The sequence below is a fragment of the Prionailurus bengalensis genome, chromosome D3 (genome assembly GCF_016509475.1).
Source record: "Prionailurus bengalensis isolate Pbe53 chromosome D3, Fcat_Pben_1.1_paternal_pri, whole genome shotgun sequence".
Classification (NCBI taxonomy): domain Eukaryota; kingdom Metazoa; phylum Chordata; class Mammalia; order Carnivora; family Felidae; genus Prionailurus; species Prionailurus bengalensis.
The window spans coordinates 35,169,175-35,185,817 of record NC_057356.1 but is presented as its reverse complement, the minus strand read 5'-3'; the positions used below and the strand labels follow the sequence as shown (position 1 = coordinate 35,185,817).

At 40.2% G+C, this 16,643-nt stretch overlaps 1 protein-coding gene across 4 annotated transcripts in view; it reads left to right on the top strand.

Moving 5' to 3' along the window:
* Positions 1-1,976: 1,976 nt before the first annotated feature.
* Positions 1,977-16,643, top strand: part of ANKRD12 (ankyrin repeat domain 12) — a 129,545-nt gene continuing 114,878 nt past the window's right edge. Inside the window, exon 1 of one of the 4 annotated variants that reach the window (XM_043558296.1) lies at positions 1,977-2,209. The gene's annotated coding sequence lies outside the window, so the exon portion shown is untranslated. Of the gene's footprint in view, positions 2,210-2,575; positions 2,686-16,643 lie in introns of those variants that run through there. The other 3 variants (XM_043558293.1, XM_043558297.1, XM_043558295.1) reach the window with 3 other exon arrangements.

Here is a 16,643-nt window from a genome sequence, read left to right as displayed (position 1 = left end):
TTATCCGTAATATCTATAATGATTATGTCTTGATTTACATTTCTAGTTTCACACTGAAAAGGAAAGTAAGTTATAGCTAATATGTCATTTACCACGTATAAATAGGGGCTTCATTAAGAAATGTTTTTGCAGCTGAATTCTACAATGAGCTCTTCTACAGGTAGTGTCCCATCGAGTGTAGCCAATGCCTTATGAATCTTTCATATATTCAGTGATTTTAATAAGGTTGTACGTGTAGTTGCCAAATTATGGTTAATTTGCTTGAGCAAATTAAAGATTAGCTACGTTTCAATTCTGAAGTGAGGCACTATAGAAACTGCTATAGAAATAGCAATTGCCATTACCATCAATACTAATGGACTTTCTTTGACAGTAAAATGAGAACTCAATGACTTGAAGAGATGGCAGAGTTGGTGAAATTTTTAGTGGATCTCTGTTATTTCATGCCGTAAATAACGCATATTAAAGGTAACAGTATTCCACCTACAGCCATAAAGTGCTCTTTTACTATTCATATTGAACCTAATGTTTTATAGGTGGGAGAAATCAGGAACCTAGGAAGGGAAAAGTGCAAGTTTATGCTTTATATAATTTGTTGAGATTTAATGTTGTGTCAAGTCTAAAGTGTCAAAACTGTGATTAGTGACATAAACCTGTAACTCCATTAAGACAAATACGTGCTGTAGTTGTAAATGACAGCTTACTATGGCAAGGCCAATATTAACAATGAGGAAGGTGGTTTCCGTCCAATGCGTAAACCCCCTTTAGTGCTTAAAGGCATTCCTAAACTGTCGCAGATTAGCCTTGATGTAAATAAAAAGCGTCCAGAAGTTTAGTCAATAAAATGGTTTCCCTCTGATTATGTAACCCCCTTGGTGGTTAAACAGAGGCATGTACGAACCGTCGCAGACTAACCTCGATGTAAATAAAAAGCATCCGAAGTAAGTTCCCGCTGCTGGTAAGCCAAGACCGTAAATTTTCCTCACGCACTCTACTCCAGTATCTGACTAGTTCCCCCTCAAATACTATCTCGGATAAGGAGAAAGGTACTTGTTTCTCTAAAATGGTTACTCGAAAGTGTGAATGGGAGAGAGTATATCCTGGGGTTCTCCATATCCCCGCTGCAGGTGCACATTAAGGTGCTTTCAAAACTGGCACTGGGGCCCCAGCTGGCGCAGGTGAGGGCGGGCGCGTCGCTGCCGGGCGGCCGAACTCCGGCTAGCGTCCCCGTCCCGCGGGCTCCGACGCAGGTGCTGCCCAGCCGGCGCGCAAGCGCACTGCGGCGTGGACGTGGGCGCCCAGCCGCGCCCCGCGTCTCCGAACACGTTGGGGCTGGCCGTTTGCAGCTAGGAGTTTAGGGGGCTGACTCCCCGCCTCTGCCTTTAGACCTATCTTCCCGGGTTCGACCTCACAAACTCTCCCACCCGATCTGCAAAAATAACAGAGTATGTGAATACTCCATGTCCAGACTCTTCGCCGCCGCCGCCATTTCCAGAAGTTTCCAGTCACATCCACTGCCATGGTCGCCACAAAAAGCGACCGCAGAACCCGTCGTCCTGGCAGCGTCACCGGAGCCTATTCTGCTTTCTAGCTCACCCCCAGATTTTCCCCTCTCTTTTCGGGCCGGTGACGGCGGAGGAAGACGGTAACACCTGGGTGAGGAGGTGGGCGGTACGAGCACGTAGAGGAGTTCCGGCCTACACCCCCGCCGCCTCCCACTTGGTACCTTCCGACTGCCCCCGCCCCGCGGCTCGGGAAGCTTCTCCGTAGAACTGAAAGAGCGGCGGGGTAGCGGGGAGGGGCTGGCGGAAGGGGCGGGCGGGCGCCGGGGGCGGGGCGGTCACGCCGCCCGTCCCGTGCCCGTGGAGTCACGTGCCTACGTCGTAGCCAATCGCCGGGCGGCGCTGTCCTGGGAGCGAGGAGGCTGTGGTGAGAGACGGACGGAGACCGGAGATGTTTTCAAGCCCGGCCTCCGCGGCGTTCGTGGCGGTTGCAGCGGCGACGAAGACAACGACAGCGACGGCAACACCGAGGCACTCGTTCAGGGGGTAAACCCTCCTGCGCCGTTAGTGCCTTGGGTCCGTGAGGGTGAGGGGGGCGTGGCGACAGGCGAGGAGGAAGGAGGGGCGCGGTTTCGAGCCCCGTACCCGGCGCCTGGGAGGAGACCCCTCAGTTCTGCGCTGCTCCCGTCTCCCCTCATCAGAGCAAGGTAGGGGACGCGTCCTGCCCACCCTGTCTCGTGCCGCCAGGCGAGGCCAGGCCCAGCCCAAGGCGCCGCCGGCCTGACAGTGACAGGCCGTTAGTGGCCCCGGCGCGGGTCCGCTCCGCCCGTCGCCGCCCCTCCAGGAGTCCTGAGAAGCTGCGGCGCGGCCGGGAGCCGCCAGCAGGGCGGTGGTGCGGGGGGATTCGGCGGGGCACCCCCCCCCCCCCCCCCCGCCGCCGCTCCCGGGGCTGGGCTGCCGCCGCCTCCCGGAACATGGCGGGGCCGGGAGGAGCGTGTGCGTGCGAGTGTGCGCGGCCCGAGAGGGCGCCGCCGGCGTGCTGCGGCCGGACCCGGCGGGGCGGGGCTGGGCGGGGGTGGGGGCGCGCCCGGCCCGTCGCGCGCGCCCGCCGGCCCGCCGTGAGCCAGGGTGCGGGCGCGGCCGCGGGAGACCGCTGCGGCCCCTCCTGGAGAGAGCATCGGAGGTACCGGGGTCAGGGGGAGAGGAAGATGAAAGGGAGAAGGGAAATTGCCGCTTTGATAGTCTCAAGGGAAAGGAGAGCGGCACGCTGCAGTTCTGTCTTAAATGCCAGTGTACTCTGTCCTTGCCGCATTGGGCAATGGGTTCTCTTCATCGTTCTGCAAGTGCCCATTCGAATGGTGTTCGTAGACCCTTGGAGCACGTCAGATTCTTAGATCTCATTTTGAGGGGTAATATGGTGTGACGCATCCTCAAGGATCCCAAAGCGTTGAATAAACGGTTGTACAAAGAGGTTACCGAAGCCCAGCTGACAGCTGTTTTAATAATAACAGTAAGAAACAGTTTGGGATGGGAAGTTAACACTATTGCACCAGTTGAAACCGTAGGAAACATTTTAAGCTGTGTACTCTTTGACATTGTAATTTCCACCGGACACCCGCGGGTGAAATGGGTTGCAGATTCAGTGATGTGTAAAGCCTTGGAATTATCTGTAATCCCGAAGTTGAAATGAACCTGTGTTCTTAGTCATGTGCTCCTTTTTAATTTTAAAATTTGTTTACGTAAATTATGAAGGAAGGTGAACTGGTAAAATAGCTATTCTAAAATAAATTGACTGTTTATTAAAAACATATGCTCAAGTAGACTGTTCAAAATCTCGGGCACTGATCTGTTTCAGTTTCTTCAATCATTGTACAAAGGCTTTCCTGGAGATTAGCTCAGAACTGGCAGAACATATGCTCTATTGGTGCCAAGTGGCTTAAAAACAAAATGAGATAGTGTTGACTGTATAAGATCAAGTCATTATATTTGAGCTAAACGCAAAAAATAAAGATTCATGTTTCTCCAGGAGATGATAGGCAAGAGGAAAAGGTTTTACTTCTTAAAGATCTTTTATAGTTAACACAAGTACCAATTAAATGTCTTTTAAAGGAAGGTATGCAGCCACCTTGACTAAAGTCAAGCTATTCAGGGATGTGTTCTATTTTAGGGGCATGCAAGGTGTTAAAGGGAACTAAAATCTGAGTATTAAGGGGTATTCATGGAAGGTAAAGAGTTAAAAAAAAAAGAAAGAGGGTACCTTTAATGTTTTTTGTCTCTGTGATTTCCATAGTTGTTTAGTATGGTTTAATGAGCAAGCAGAGCTGGGAAAGTGAAAATCTTGGGTGTGTATTCCATGAGGAGTATTTGAGATAGAATAGAGAGAACTAAAATATTCTGATGAGGAAAGAACTTAGGTAGGTGAAAAAATATGTTCAGTCTCTGGTTTTAGTTCTTGAATATCAAGGGAAGGGGAAAACAGTTGAATTTTGTTTGGAGACAAGTGCCTACTCAGTGGAATGAATTTAAAAGGAAGATGTTTTTATCAAGGTGTTTATATATGTGTGTGTGTATATATGTATATGTGTGTGTGTATATATATATGTGTGTGTGTATATATATAATCCTATAGAAGTTTTTGGAAAGTGTGATATTCTTTTGAGGTAGATTGTAGAAAATGGTAGTCAGTGGGCTATTTGAAAAACACTTTGTTGGAAAAGAGGTTTTTATTCTAAGGAATAAGAAGAATAATAGTAAAAATGTTCAATTTGTTGGTATTGACTGGTAAAGTTTTTCATTCTCCTGTTTTAAGAGCATTATTTCAGTCTAAAAAGAGAATGATTTATGAGATTGCTTCCATCATGGTCCATAAGAGGTTAAACTGTTTTCTGTATATAAATTTGATACTGAAGCAACATTTATCAGAAAGGCATGAAGAATTTGTTTAATAATTGCAATAGTTTGTTTAAGAGCTGTTCACACACTACTTTGTTACTTGGAGTTTCTAAAATTAACATCAAAATGTATTTGTAAAATGTATTGTGTAAAGGGTAGAGTCATGGTGATTTGTCCTTAGAACTGGAAGGGACTTCAGATTTTCTCATTTTACGGATGAGAAAATAAAGTCCTACTAAAGTGAACTAACTTACATAAGTCAGTACAACCTAGTTCAAAAAGTCTGTGGTTTGGGCCTAGAGATTCCTTTCTGTGAAAATGCTAATTTGCTCCTTTAAGAAGTAGTTTTTTGGAGTACTGGAAAGAATATTGAAATATAAGCAAGAAAGCCTCAGTTAAAATTTTTGATTTAAAAGTAAAAATTCTTGATTTATTACTTCCTAACTGTGGTTTTTGACAAATTGCATTAACTTTCAGGACCTTCTTAATCTACAAAAAGTCATTTTCCTACATAATTTACAGGGATGGAATAAATGTGATTACATATGAAAAGCACATGGTATATTGTAAACTTTTATACATATAAAAAGTGGTGATATTTTAAAATATCTGTGTAACAAGGTGTCTAGATCCCTAGGTTTTTGCTTAGCCTTAGCTTTATTGTTTCCAGCACCTGCTGTTTTACAGATTATAACTCCCTGTAGATACATTTTCTGATCCCCACTTAGATCTAATCTTAGTAAAGCCTCTTATGAACATTTTAAATATTGCAGTTGTTAGAGCCTGACTTCCTCTGGAGAATATGAAGTTTCTCCATATAGCATTTGAAAATATTCTCATTTACACTCATGCATGCATAATCTGTTTCTTTAACAGTGGCTTTTTAAAAGTAATAGTGAAAGTGTCTTAGTTGCAATGTTAATTTGTCTGTTGCTAGTTTCCACATATGGCAATAACAGGAGATAATTTCCTTTGTAAACTCAGCTTTGAATGGTTGGTGTTAAGGTTATCTTGTAGATCTAAATATGTAGAAATGTTAATGTTAAATATGTAAAAGTGAGTTTTTGTTTGTTGGCTTTTGCTGTTATGTTTAAAGATCTTGCTTCTAGTGCTTTGAATTGATAATACTGGAAACCAATATAGTAATATTGTTTATTGTAGTATTACATATTTTACCTGTAATCGTGAGTTTGAAGATTATGATAAATACTTCTTAAGCACTTAGAATGTTCAAAGTTCTAAGTGAAATATTTAAGATAATTTTCAAAATAATCTTGTTAAACAGATACTACTATTATTCTAACATATGGCCAGGATAATAAGGCTTTGAACTATTATGCGATGTGTATATATTCATAGACCTGAAAAAAGTGACAGACCGTATTGTTCCCATTCTTAATCATTTGTTTGTGCTCTGCCTCTAATTAAGAGTGTTTAACTGATTTTGAAAAGTTTTGAGGCAGAGTTTCTTTAATTTCAGATTTTGTGAAAATATCTGGAGGCCAGCTATTCTACCTTCTACTGTGTTGGTCAAAAAAAACAAAAAGAAAGTAAATACCTTATGAGATTCTTGGAAGGTAGGCAGAAAGCCTTTTTGTGAGATGCTGAGGTAACTGTTGGGTTTTTTTTTTTATGTTGTCAGAAGCAAATTAATCTCCCCAGCTACAGAAGGACTACAGTTTTTAACGTTACAAGAGGTGATTTTAACAAACTCCACCTTGATATTGATTCCATTTTTCTAAAGAAACATTTTAATCATAGTTACTATAGGAAAAAGATCACCAACCAAACTCATTTAGGACTTTTGTAAAGGAATACATCCAGCAATAGAAAATTTGTGCAGGTTAGAAAATAGCACCCAATAGGTTTTCCAATTAGTGACAGCCTCCAAAATTCTAAGAAGTTCAGACTCTTAAGTTCTTAGAAAATTAAGGTAAACACAGAAATGCTTCCAAATTGAGATAAGTAGAAGAGATAAATTATGGAGCTGCAAGTTAGAGAGTGGAAGTAATTTCTTTTTCTTTGGCATTTAAAAAATTGTCTCTTTGGCCATTGACTTTATGTTTGCTATTGCACTAAAATTGTTTCAAATATGTAATAGTCTACTCTTCTGGTTTTCGGTTTGTATTTGGGCCATAATTGGGGGAAATACCAGAAATATTAGTGATATCATATTTTCCCCATTTTTAAAGCTTTATTTTTATTTTTAAGTAATATCTGAACCCACTGTGGGGCTGGAACTTAGAACCCTGAGATCAAGAGTCGCATGCTGTACCAACTGAGCCAGCCAGACTCCCTGAATATCATATTTTTAAACTACTTTGTTGCTTGAAAGAGGTGTGTGAGAGAATCATGTAGCTTCTCAGATTTCAGATTGTTCTTCTCCTACATGGGAGTTTTGTCTGCCTCCTGAATTCTAATGGAGAACAGAAACCACGTATGTGTGGTTCTCTCTCCCTAGAAGTATCTATTTTGACTCAGAATACAGTAGTACGTAAGAATTACGATGCTTTGTAGTTCATGAAATACTTTTTATGTGAGATCCTTTGAATTTCACAACTACTCTGAGATCAGCAAAACATTAGGTAAGCTGATGATGTTGAACCATGGATAGGATCCAGGTTAAAATTCCCTGGCAAAATGCTAGACTTTTGAAATTCACTCACTAAAGAGAAGCATTAGTACATCTAAAGGAAGAGAGGAGAAACACACCTACCGTACTTTTTATTTTCTTTTCCACCAAAGGCACATCGTATACAGCTTTCTTTCTGTTTTGTTATACCTCTTCTGAAACTTAAGCAGGGTAGAAGTAAATACTAAAACATTCTTTATACCACTTTACTAACTTGTGGTGATAGTTAATGATGTTGAAGACAAATGAGAAAATTAAAATTTTACAAAATGTTTCCTACCTTAATTTGAACAAAAGTATTACAATTAGGAAGAAAGCCTTGTTACATTCTCTTGTTCTAAATGCTAAATTGTTCTAAATACTAAGTCTTGCAACCTCTGAGTTAAAGTCCTTTTTTATCAGAGTTTGAGTATTTGAAAGTTATTTGGTGATGAAGGAAAAGAACTTTTATTGAGCTTCTGTACTTGAGGCACTGTTAGATACTTGCATATGTTATTTTAATCGATGAGAGGAGATACTATCTACTTATGAAAATACTTCAAAAAGTTGTCATTAGAGTATCTCTAACTTTAGATATTTAGATATCTTGAGTACTAGACTCAAGAACTAACTTGAAATTTATAAGTGCTGTATAAATGTAAGTTTGTTACTTAGAGAAGAATTTTCTTATGATCAACCTAATTCATAGATTTATAATGAGGCGGATCATCCTGTGGTGGTTATTCAACCTTCAGAAGTTAACCCTGTCTTCCAGATTTCATTAAAACATCCCAAGAATAATGATGAGTGTTCTCTTTAAGCTGAATTTGAACAGAACAAAAAATACCGTTTTACTGAGTTTCTGTTTGTATTCAGTACAATCATTGAAAGTAAACAGGAATGTTTGACAGCAGATTGGCTTACTCATTCTTCCTTTCTTTTGTCCTTTTTCCTCCTTCGTGGCTCCTCCTTCCCCTTCATACACTGATGTTCCCCTGCTTTTGCAAACACCCAGTGAAGAAAACATTACCTATCTATTGTTGGTTGACAATTTAAATTTGTGTTAGTTGATTTAAGTATACCACTTCAATTTCAAGGCTTTTGTCTTTAATTATGGTATGAATACTGATTTTAGCTACAGGAATTTGGATCATTAGCTAATACATCATTTGCATTTTCCCTTGTGTGAATTAACACTTCATATCCTTGGCCATTTTTCTCTTTGTTCCTTCTTACTGAAAACTTCTAGAAATGGCAATCAAGAATTTAAACAATTTTTATTTAATTTATTTTTTATTTTTTTTTAAACAAATTTTTTTAATGTTTATTTTTGACAGAGAAAGAGAGACAGAGCATGAGTGGGGGAGGGGCAGAGAGAGAGGGAGACACAGAATCTGAAGCAGGCTCCAAGCTCTGAGCTGTCAGCACAGAGCCCGACGTGGGGCTCGAACTCACAAACCGTGAGATCATGACCTGGGCTGAAGTCGGACGCTCAACCAACTGAGCCATACAGGCACCCCATTTAAACAATTTTTAAAACACTTTCATTAGTGTTTTTAAATTACAGAATTAACATATGCTTATTATTAAAGTAAAAAACCTACAATAAAAGTTAACGATTCTCTAATCTCTCTTTATGGATATTTGTATATTAGAGATTGTTAATCTATATGTTACAAATATTTTTTCTAATTTATCATTTGAATGAAAACTTGCATCTTACATCCTTTTGGCAAACCCCAGAAGAAACCGACTCTCTCCATACTATTAATTTTAAGTTTGGTATTTGAAAGTTATTGAGATGATAACTTATTGAGATGATACTCTCTGGGCTCTTTAATTATTTCTAATCCAAGAATTTCTTCTGCCTATAGCTTTTGTGAACTCAGTAGTTAGGGAGGAAGCACCAGAAAACAGAATTCTTGGAGCATAGGGGAAAACTAGAGTCTCACATTTAAATCCTAATTCATTATGAAGTACCATTTGACTGATACAGGCATAATTACAAGTGTTTTACAGTTGATGTACAGTTTCATGCACTCCTTACAGTGACCTTGTGAAGTTTATCACATTCCGATTTTTATTTAAAAAAAATTTTTTTAATGTTTATTTTTGAGAGAGAGAGCCAGAGCCAGAGCATGAGCGAGGGAGGGACGGAGAAGGAGACACAGTATCTGAAGCAGGTTCCAGGCTATGAGCTGTCAGCACAGAGCCAGATGCAGGGCTCGAACCCACGAGTTGTGATTGTGAGATCATGACCTGAGCCGAGGACGGTCAACTGACTGAGCCACCCAGGTGCCCCTAATTTTTTTATTTTCAAGTAATCTTTACACCCAACATGGGACTCATGCTCTACAGACTAAGCCAGCTAGGTGCCCCATATCTTACTCCTGTTTTAGAGATGAGATTTGATTTAAATCTGTGATTGTGTTGCTTCCTCACAGAACTACACCTTCAAAAAATTTGGTGATGTTAAGAGAAAAAAGGATAAAATAATAAGTAAATTTTTAGCCTTTTGGTAAAAAATAATTATTTTGCATTACAGACTATGGATTTCTACGAGGAATGAAAGGTCTTGAATGGTCCAGTCTGAAGTGTGATAGTTTATCTCTGGATATTGAATTTGAAAATAACTGGAATTTTTATCTTTTTACTTCTCAATTTTCAAGTTGAGCAAAGAAGGTTTTAAACTTTTCATAGTTAATACGTTTTTTTAAAAATTTTTTTTATTTAAAAATTTTTTTTTCAACGTTTTTATTTATTTTTGGGACAGAGAGAGACAGAGCATGAACGGGGGAGGGGCAGAGAGAGAGGGAGACACAGAATCGGAAACGGGCTCCAGGCTCCGAGCCATCAGCCCAGAGCCTGACGCGGGGCTCGAACTCCCGGACCGCGAGATCGTGACCTGGCTGAAGTCGGACGCTTAACCGACTGTGCCACCCAGGCGCCCCAATACGTTTTTTTTTTATTATTAAAAGGGTTTTTTTTAATGTTTTTATTTATTTTTGAGACAGAGCATGAGCAGGGGAGGGGCAGAGACAGGGGGAGACACAGAATCTGAAGCGGGCACTAGGCTCTGAGCTGTCAGCATAGAGCCCGACGCAGGGCTCAAACTCACAGAATGTGAGATCATGATCTGAGCTGAAGTTGGACGCTCAACCGACTGAGCCACCCAGGCGCCCCACAGTTAATACATTTTAAATAAATGTTTCTGTGAACAGCATTGCATTTGTCATTGTTGAGGCAGATGTTTGGGAAAATATAAGCAAAGACAGTATTATAGTCTTTGTCTTTTTTAAGGGTTTACACTGAATGAGCAGAACATAAATGTGTGAAATAGGAAGACGTTATTCTTAAACATCCAGATTGCTTTCTGGTTGTTATGAAAAGGAATATACCAAACTCTGCAGGGACGTATATCGTGTCTGTCTTGTTCAGTGTTGTACACCCAAATTTCATCACATATTTATGGAATGACCAAGAATCACCCCAAAGCCAGTGACAGGAGAATGGTCTGATTAGTATAAGAGGACTCAGGGAGAAGGGTAGTGCAGGAGTTTACTAGGATGAGGGGCTTAATAAAAATGAATTTGCGGGACACCTGGGTAGCTCAGTCAGTTAAGCGTCCAACTCTTGGTTTTGGCTCTGGTCATGGTCTCACGGTTAACGAAATTGAGCACCAGATTGGGCTCTACATTGACAGCAGGAGCCTGCTTGGGATTCTCTCTCTCTTTCTCTCTCTGCCCCTCCCCCATAGGTGTTCTCTTTCTCTAAAAGGAAATAAACTTAGAAAAATGAATTTGCAAGATGGGAAACAATGTAATGCAAATTTTCTTAGAAAACAATTATAGCAAAATTACATGAAATTCAGTAAGAGACAAGATCATTGATGAGGTTGTTAAGTTTTAAGGTTTTAGGTCCTTGTGCTCTAAGCACATACCCGAAGAAGACATTATCTTATCTGCTTGTGTGGAACTTAAAATTTAGCATGAAGAGATAGTTACTTTTAAAGCAAGGATCCATAAGTAGGGAGAGGTCCTGTAAACATTTTGAAATTATATTGTGAATCCTTTTTTTTTTTAATGTTTATTTTCTTTTTGAGAGAGAAAGCATGAGCGCGCGCACACACACACACACACACACATATACATATATATGCAAAGGGGGGAGGGGCAGAGAGAGATGGAAACACAGAATCCAAACAGGCTCCAGGCTTTGAGCTGGCAGCATAGAGTCGGATGCAGGGTGCGAACTCACGAACCATGAGATCATGACCTGAGCTGAAGGCAGACACTTAACCGACTAAGCCACCTGGGTGCCCCTATTTTAAATTCTAGTGAATATGCTTTCAGGGTCTGAAATAGGTCTGTCCAGAAAATACTATGAATACTGTGACTTGGGAATTAAGTTCAGGTTTGAGGTAGAATTATTATATTCTTAAATAGTCCTAAACTTGTATATTTTGGCATTATTTTTATAGTATATTTCATTGTGATAAAACTTTAATATTGATACAGTCAGTGGAATTTGCCTCTTTTTTTTCCACTTTATAACATTTGTGTGATTATGTATCTAGGAGTTTTTATAATGTTTTTTTAAAATTTTTTTAATGTTTATTTATTTTTGAGAGAGACAGAGTGCGGTAGAGAGAGACACAGAATCCGAAGCAGGCTCCAAGCTCTGTGAGCTGTCAGCACAGAACCTGATGCGGGGCCCAAACCCACCAACCGTGAGATCATGACCTGAGATGAATGAAGTTGGACGCTTAACCGACTGAGACACTGAGGCGCCCCTAATGTTTATTTTTGAGGGAGAGAGAGGGAGAGAGGGAGACGAACAGGAGTGGGGGAGGGGCGGGGAGAGAGTGGGAGACAGCAGATCCTAAGCAGGCCCTGTGCTGTCAGTGCAAAGCCCAACTTGGGGCTCGAACCCCTTGAACCATGAAATCGTAGCCTGAGCTAAAGTCAAACACTCAACCAACTGAGCCACCCAGGTGTCCCCAGTAATGTTTTCTTTTAAAAGTAAAGCAAAATATGCATGTATTCTTTCCCATTGGGGTTGGAGTTTTCATAGTACCATGCTTTTCTTACTGTCTTACAGTTACTAGAATACATTGAATTTGCTTTGGTCCCCCCATTATCTCTCTCCTTATCATTCTTTTCAGTATACCTTGGTAGAGAACCAGTTTATATTTCTAAGTTTCTCTGGCTAAAAAAGCTACCAGTAAGACACACTACTACCCTAAGCAGGTTTAGAGCATGTTTTCTTTTAAATGCCCTGAAATATGTAGTTATCTGAATTCTTGTGTGTGGTATAGTAAGTCGGTTAATGTTGGAGAGTGTGCAGGATATAGAAAAAGTGAGGTAGTAGATCAGGACTGAAATAAAGCCCAAACAGTTCAATCCTGGTGTGAAATCATATGGAAGCTATAAATTTTGGCTCTAGCCTGAAGCAGTGTTACAACTCACTGTAGTTGGGTCAGGGTGGGAAAAGTGTGATATGCAAATTAGAAATAATTTAATTCTTCCATTAGCGTTGCTCTCATAAAGTACTAATTCTAGCTCCCTTTAACTGCATAAGGTGGGCATACATAAAGATGCGTTTCAGGATCAGAGGCATATATTATAGAAGCATTGATTCTCGTAAACTATTCTGGTTTGTTTTTTGTTTTTGTTTTTTTTTATTACCATGACCTTTATCCTGAATCTCTCATATATTTATGTACTGCTGTTAAAACTGCACTGAATTATCTAAACAATTAAAAGTCCTACCATTTGAAGGTAAAGTATGTGCCCTGTCATTTTTAAAGAAAGCAGGGGCGCCTGGGTGGCGCAGTCGGTTGAGCGTCCGACTTCAGCCAGGTCACGATCTCGCGGTCCGGGAGTACGAGCCCCGCATCGGGCTCTGGGCTGATGGCTCAGAGCCTGGAGCCTGTTTCCGATTCTGTGTCTCCCTCTCTCTCTGCCGCTCCCCCGTTCATGCTCTGTCTCTCTCTGTCCCAAAAATAAATAAACGTTGAAAAAAAAAATTAAAAAAAAAAAAAAAAAGAAAGCAGTAAAAGTGAGTTAGGCCATTACTTGGAATTAAACTGTGAGTAGTATTTAGAATGGTACCAGATTTGGGGCACCTGGGTGGCTCAGTCGGTTAAGCATGCGACTTCGGCTCAGGTCATGATCCCACAGTTCATGGGTTTGAGCCCCACATCGCTCTGTGCTGACAGCTCAGAGCCTGGAGCCTGTTTTGGATCCTGTATCTCCCTCTCTCTCTGCCCCTCCCCCTCTCTCTCTCTCAAAAGTAAAAAAAAAAAAAAAAATTAAAATTAAAAAAAAAAAATTTTTAAAAAGAATGGCACCAGATTTATGTTGCAAAGATCAGCTCATGTTTTTGAGGGGCAGGAGAGGGTGCAAAGTTAAAATACCAAAACTTTTTTCTTTTGAAATACTAGATAATAAAAAAGTACAGAAAACAGCATAATGAACTCCTCGGTACCTATCACAAGCTTAAGAATTAAACATTACAAATTCAGTGGAAGCCCCCTAATACACTTTTCCTGGATCTATTTCCTCACTCCCTCAGGGGAATTCTTATCTCCCTTTTTTGTTCTTGGCACGAACTTCCTAACAGTGACTTTTCCCTTTTTCTAGACCTATGTAATTTTGTTTTTTTCTTCAAAGTTCACTTCAGGGTCCCTTTCCGTGTTTATTGCATATTGTATATTGAGAGTGGTCTGACAAGGGGAGATGAAAATAAGATTGTATATGTGAGGTAAAAATCTGCCTTAAAATCTAGGCAAAGGAAAGTTAGATTTCAACACTGTACTATTTTGCAGAACAAAATTGATAAAGTAGATGTAAGAGTAACCTAACAACAAAATTGATTTAGGAAGGTTAGTCTGGAAGGAAGTGGTAATTTGCTAACTCCTTTGACTGACTTTTTTTCCTAATTATTGTATGTCAGTGAGATTTTACTTGGCCTCCAACACTTGACCATTTTGACAGAAGAGAAAGGAGCTGGTGACAAAATGTTTAATTACAAAGGTTTCTAGAAAGCTTTCAGGATTTGGGGAATTACTCCTGACCCCTTTTAGAATCTGTTGACAGTGAAGAGAGTACGTAGCGCCTATTAGATTCCTGTGTTAGGCATTGGTAATTTTTTCAGTTCCCAGTGCCAGAGATGCAAGGGAGGCTGCCTAACCATTTTCTCTGAGCTGTTGCAGCCCTCTACTGGTCTATGGAAGTTGCACAATTTAGAACCCTATAGGGCTAGAAAGAGGTCGGTAACTCCACAGCTCATTTTTAGCATCCTTGACCTTTAAAAGTTATTTATGCCAACTCTCTCAAGTGCAGATGAGTATCTTATATATACATCTTAACAATTTTGGAAATAAATGTATATATAGATACATGAGATACCTAGGGCAAATAGATCGTTGTAAACACAACTGCCTGTATTATTTTCTTTAAAAAGTCTAAATGTATTGTTAGAATGTGGTCTGTTATGGTCTCATGGTTGGCAGTGTCAAAAAGCCTCTTTTTATCGCTAATCTGGTTTTGTAATTACTGTCTAATAAAGTAATGAGAATTTTGCTTTTTAAAAATTTGTGGTATTGTTTAGTTGCTATTATTAGAGTAAATACAACAGAAAAATGCTAATTGCTTCTTTTAAATTAAATTACTTTCAGCAACTTCCTACTGCTAGAGCCAGAAATGTGGGTGTCATTCTAACCTCTTTGTTCTTATTTGCTGTTCTTCCCTACCTCACAGTCTGGTCATTATACTTTAAGTGGTCTCTTTGTCTCTCATCTAATTTCTGTTCAGTCTGTTTTCCATTGTTTCACCAGCAACACCTTTCTAAATTACTTGAGTTGTCACTGCCTTTTCAAAAATCTTAAATTGCTTTTTGCCATCATTAAGATCAAACAACACAATCACAAGGTACTTTGTGATGTGATTCCTCCCACTTGTTTAGCTTCATTTTCTACCCACTGTGCTTCGGTTTTTGCTATCCTTTCAATGTAGCCTGCTTTGTTGGGTGGGAATGGGTGTCCATACCTGTGCACATGCTTATCCTCCCTCTGCAGCCCTGTCTGTATCTACCTGCCTGCTGGTCATCCTCAGGATTCTATCTTAGTGTTTGTTACCTCTTCTTGAAATTCCCTATCCATGCCTCTATATACATGCACCTGGGTTGGGTGATCTCTTTGTGCTAGTGCTCTCATATTTCTGTAAGGTATATTCTTCCAAGTGGTAATTAACCTGTCTTTTTGCCACTTAAAAACCATAAATTTCCTTTAGGCTAGAATTGTGTCTTGTTTATGTTCAGTTCCATTACTTAGCATATAGATGCTTAGTAAATGCTAAGTGATTGAAAATTGCATGAGCAAACTGGGGTAGGATAGCTAAAGGAAATAGCCATAGTTTGACATCGCATACTAATTCATTTTTTGAAGTTAGGAGAATCAGTTCTAGACCAATGCTTGTTGGATATACTTTACACCATGTATCTTTATTGAGGAAAGAGTTGGAGGAGACAAAGAATAGTAGAATTTTAGAGTTGGAATGGACCTCACTTTAAAATGAGAAAACTGGCGCGCCTGGGTGGCTCAGTCCGTTAAGCTTCGACTTGGGCTCAGGTCATGATCTAATGGCTTGTGAGTTCGAGCCCTTGTCAGGCTCTGTGCTGACAGCTCAGAACCTGGAGCCTGCTTTGGATTCTGTGTCTCCCTCTCTGCCCCTTCCCCAGCTTACGCTCTGTCTTGTGCTGTCTCTCAAAAATAAGTAAACATTAAAAATAAATAAATAAATAATAATATGAGAAAACTGATGGGGCATCTGGGTGGCTCCATCTGATAAGTGTCCGACTTCGGCTCAGGTCGTGATCTCTCAGTTTGTGAGTTCGAGCTCCATGTTGGGCTCTGTGCTGACATCTCAGAGCCTGGAGCCTGCTTCAGATTCTGTGTCTCCCTCTCTGCACCGCCACGCCCCACTCATGCTCTGTCTTGCTGTCTCTCAAAAAATGAAAAAACATTAAAAAAATTAAAATATGGGGTACATGGGTTGGCTTAGTTGGTTAAACATCCAGCTTCAGCTCAAGTCATGATCTCACAGTTTGCGAGTTTGAGCTCCGTGTCGGGCTCTGTGTGACAGTTAAGAGTCTGAAACCTGCTTCAAGTTCTGTTTCTCCCTCTCTCTGCCCAACCCTTGCTTGCTTGCTCTCTGTCTCTCTCTAAAATAAATAAATGTTAAAAAAAATTTTTAAAGTGAACATAAAACCTTAAAAAATTTTTAAATGAAATAAAAAATAGAGAAAACTGAAACCCAAAGAGTTTGTTTACAGTTGCAATGAGAACTAAGGTCTTCTAGTACTTTTCTTGTTTTGTTAAATTTCTCCTAGTATGTTTTGCTTGACTTGGCTGGGATTAGTGGATATTGGTTGTTTATATTTCAAGCATTGGGCTCTCTACATGCTACTCTGTTTTATACCATAAGTTTACTTATGTGGGATTTTGAAGGTAATACAAATATATAGCTAAACCATATTGACCATTTATCTTGTATTTACTTTGAATATTCTTCTGAATTACCTGCCATGCTCAGATTTCTGAAAGATAAAATATTTAGCAGCACCATCCCAAAAGT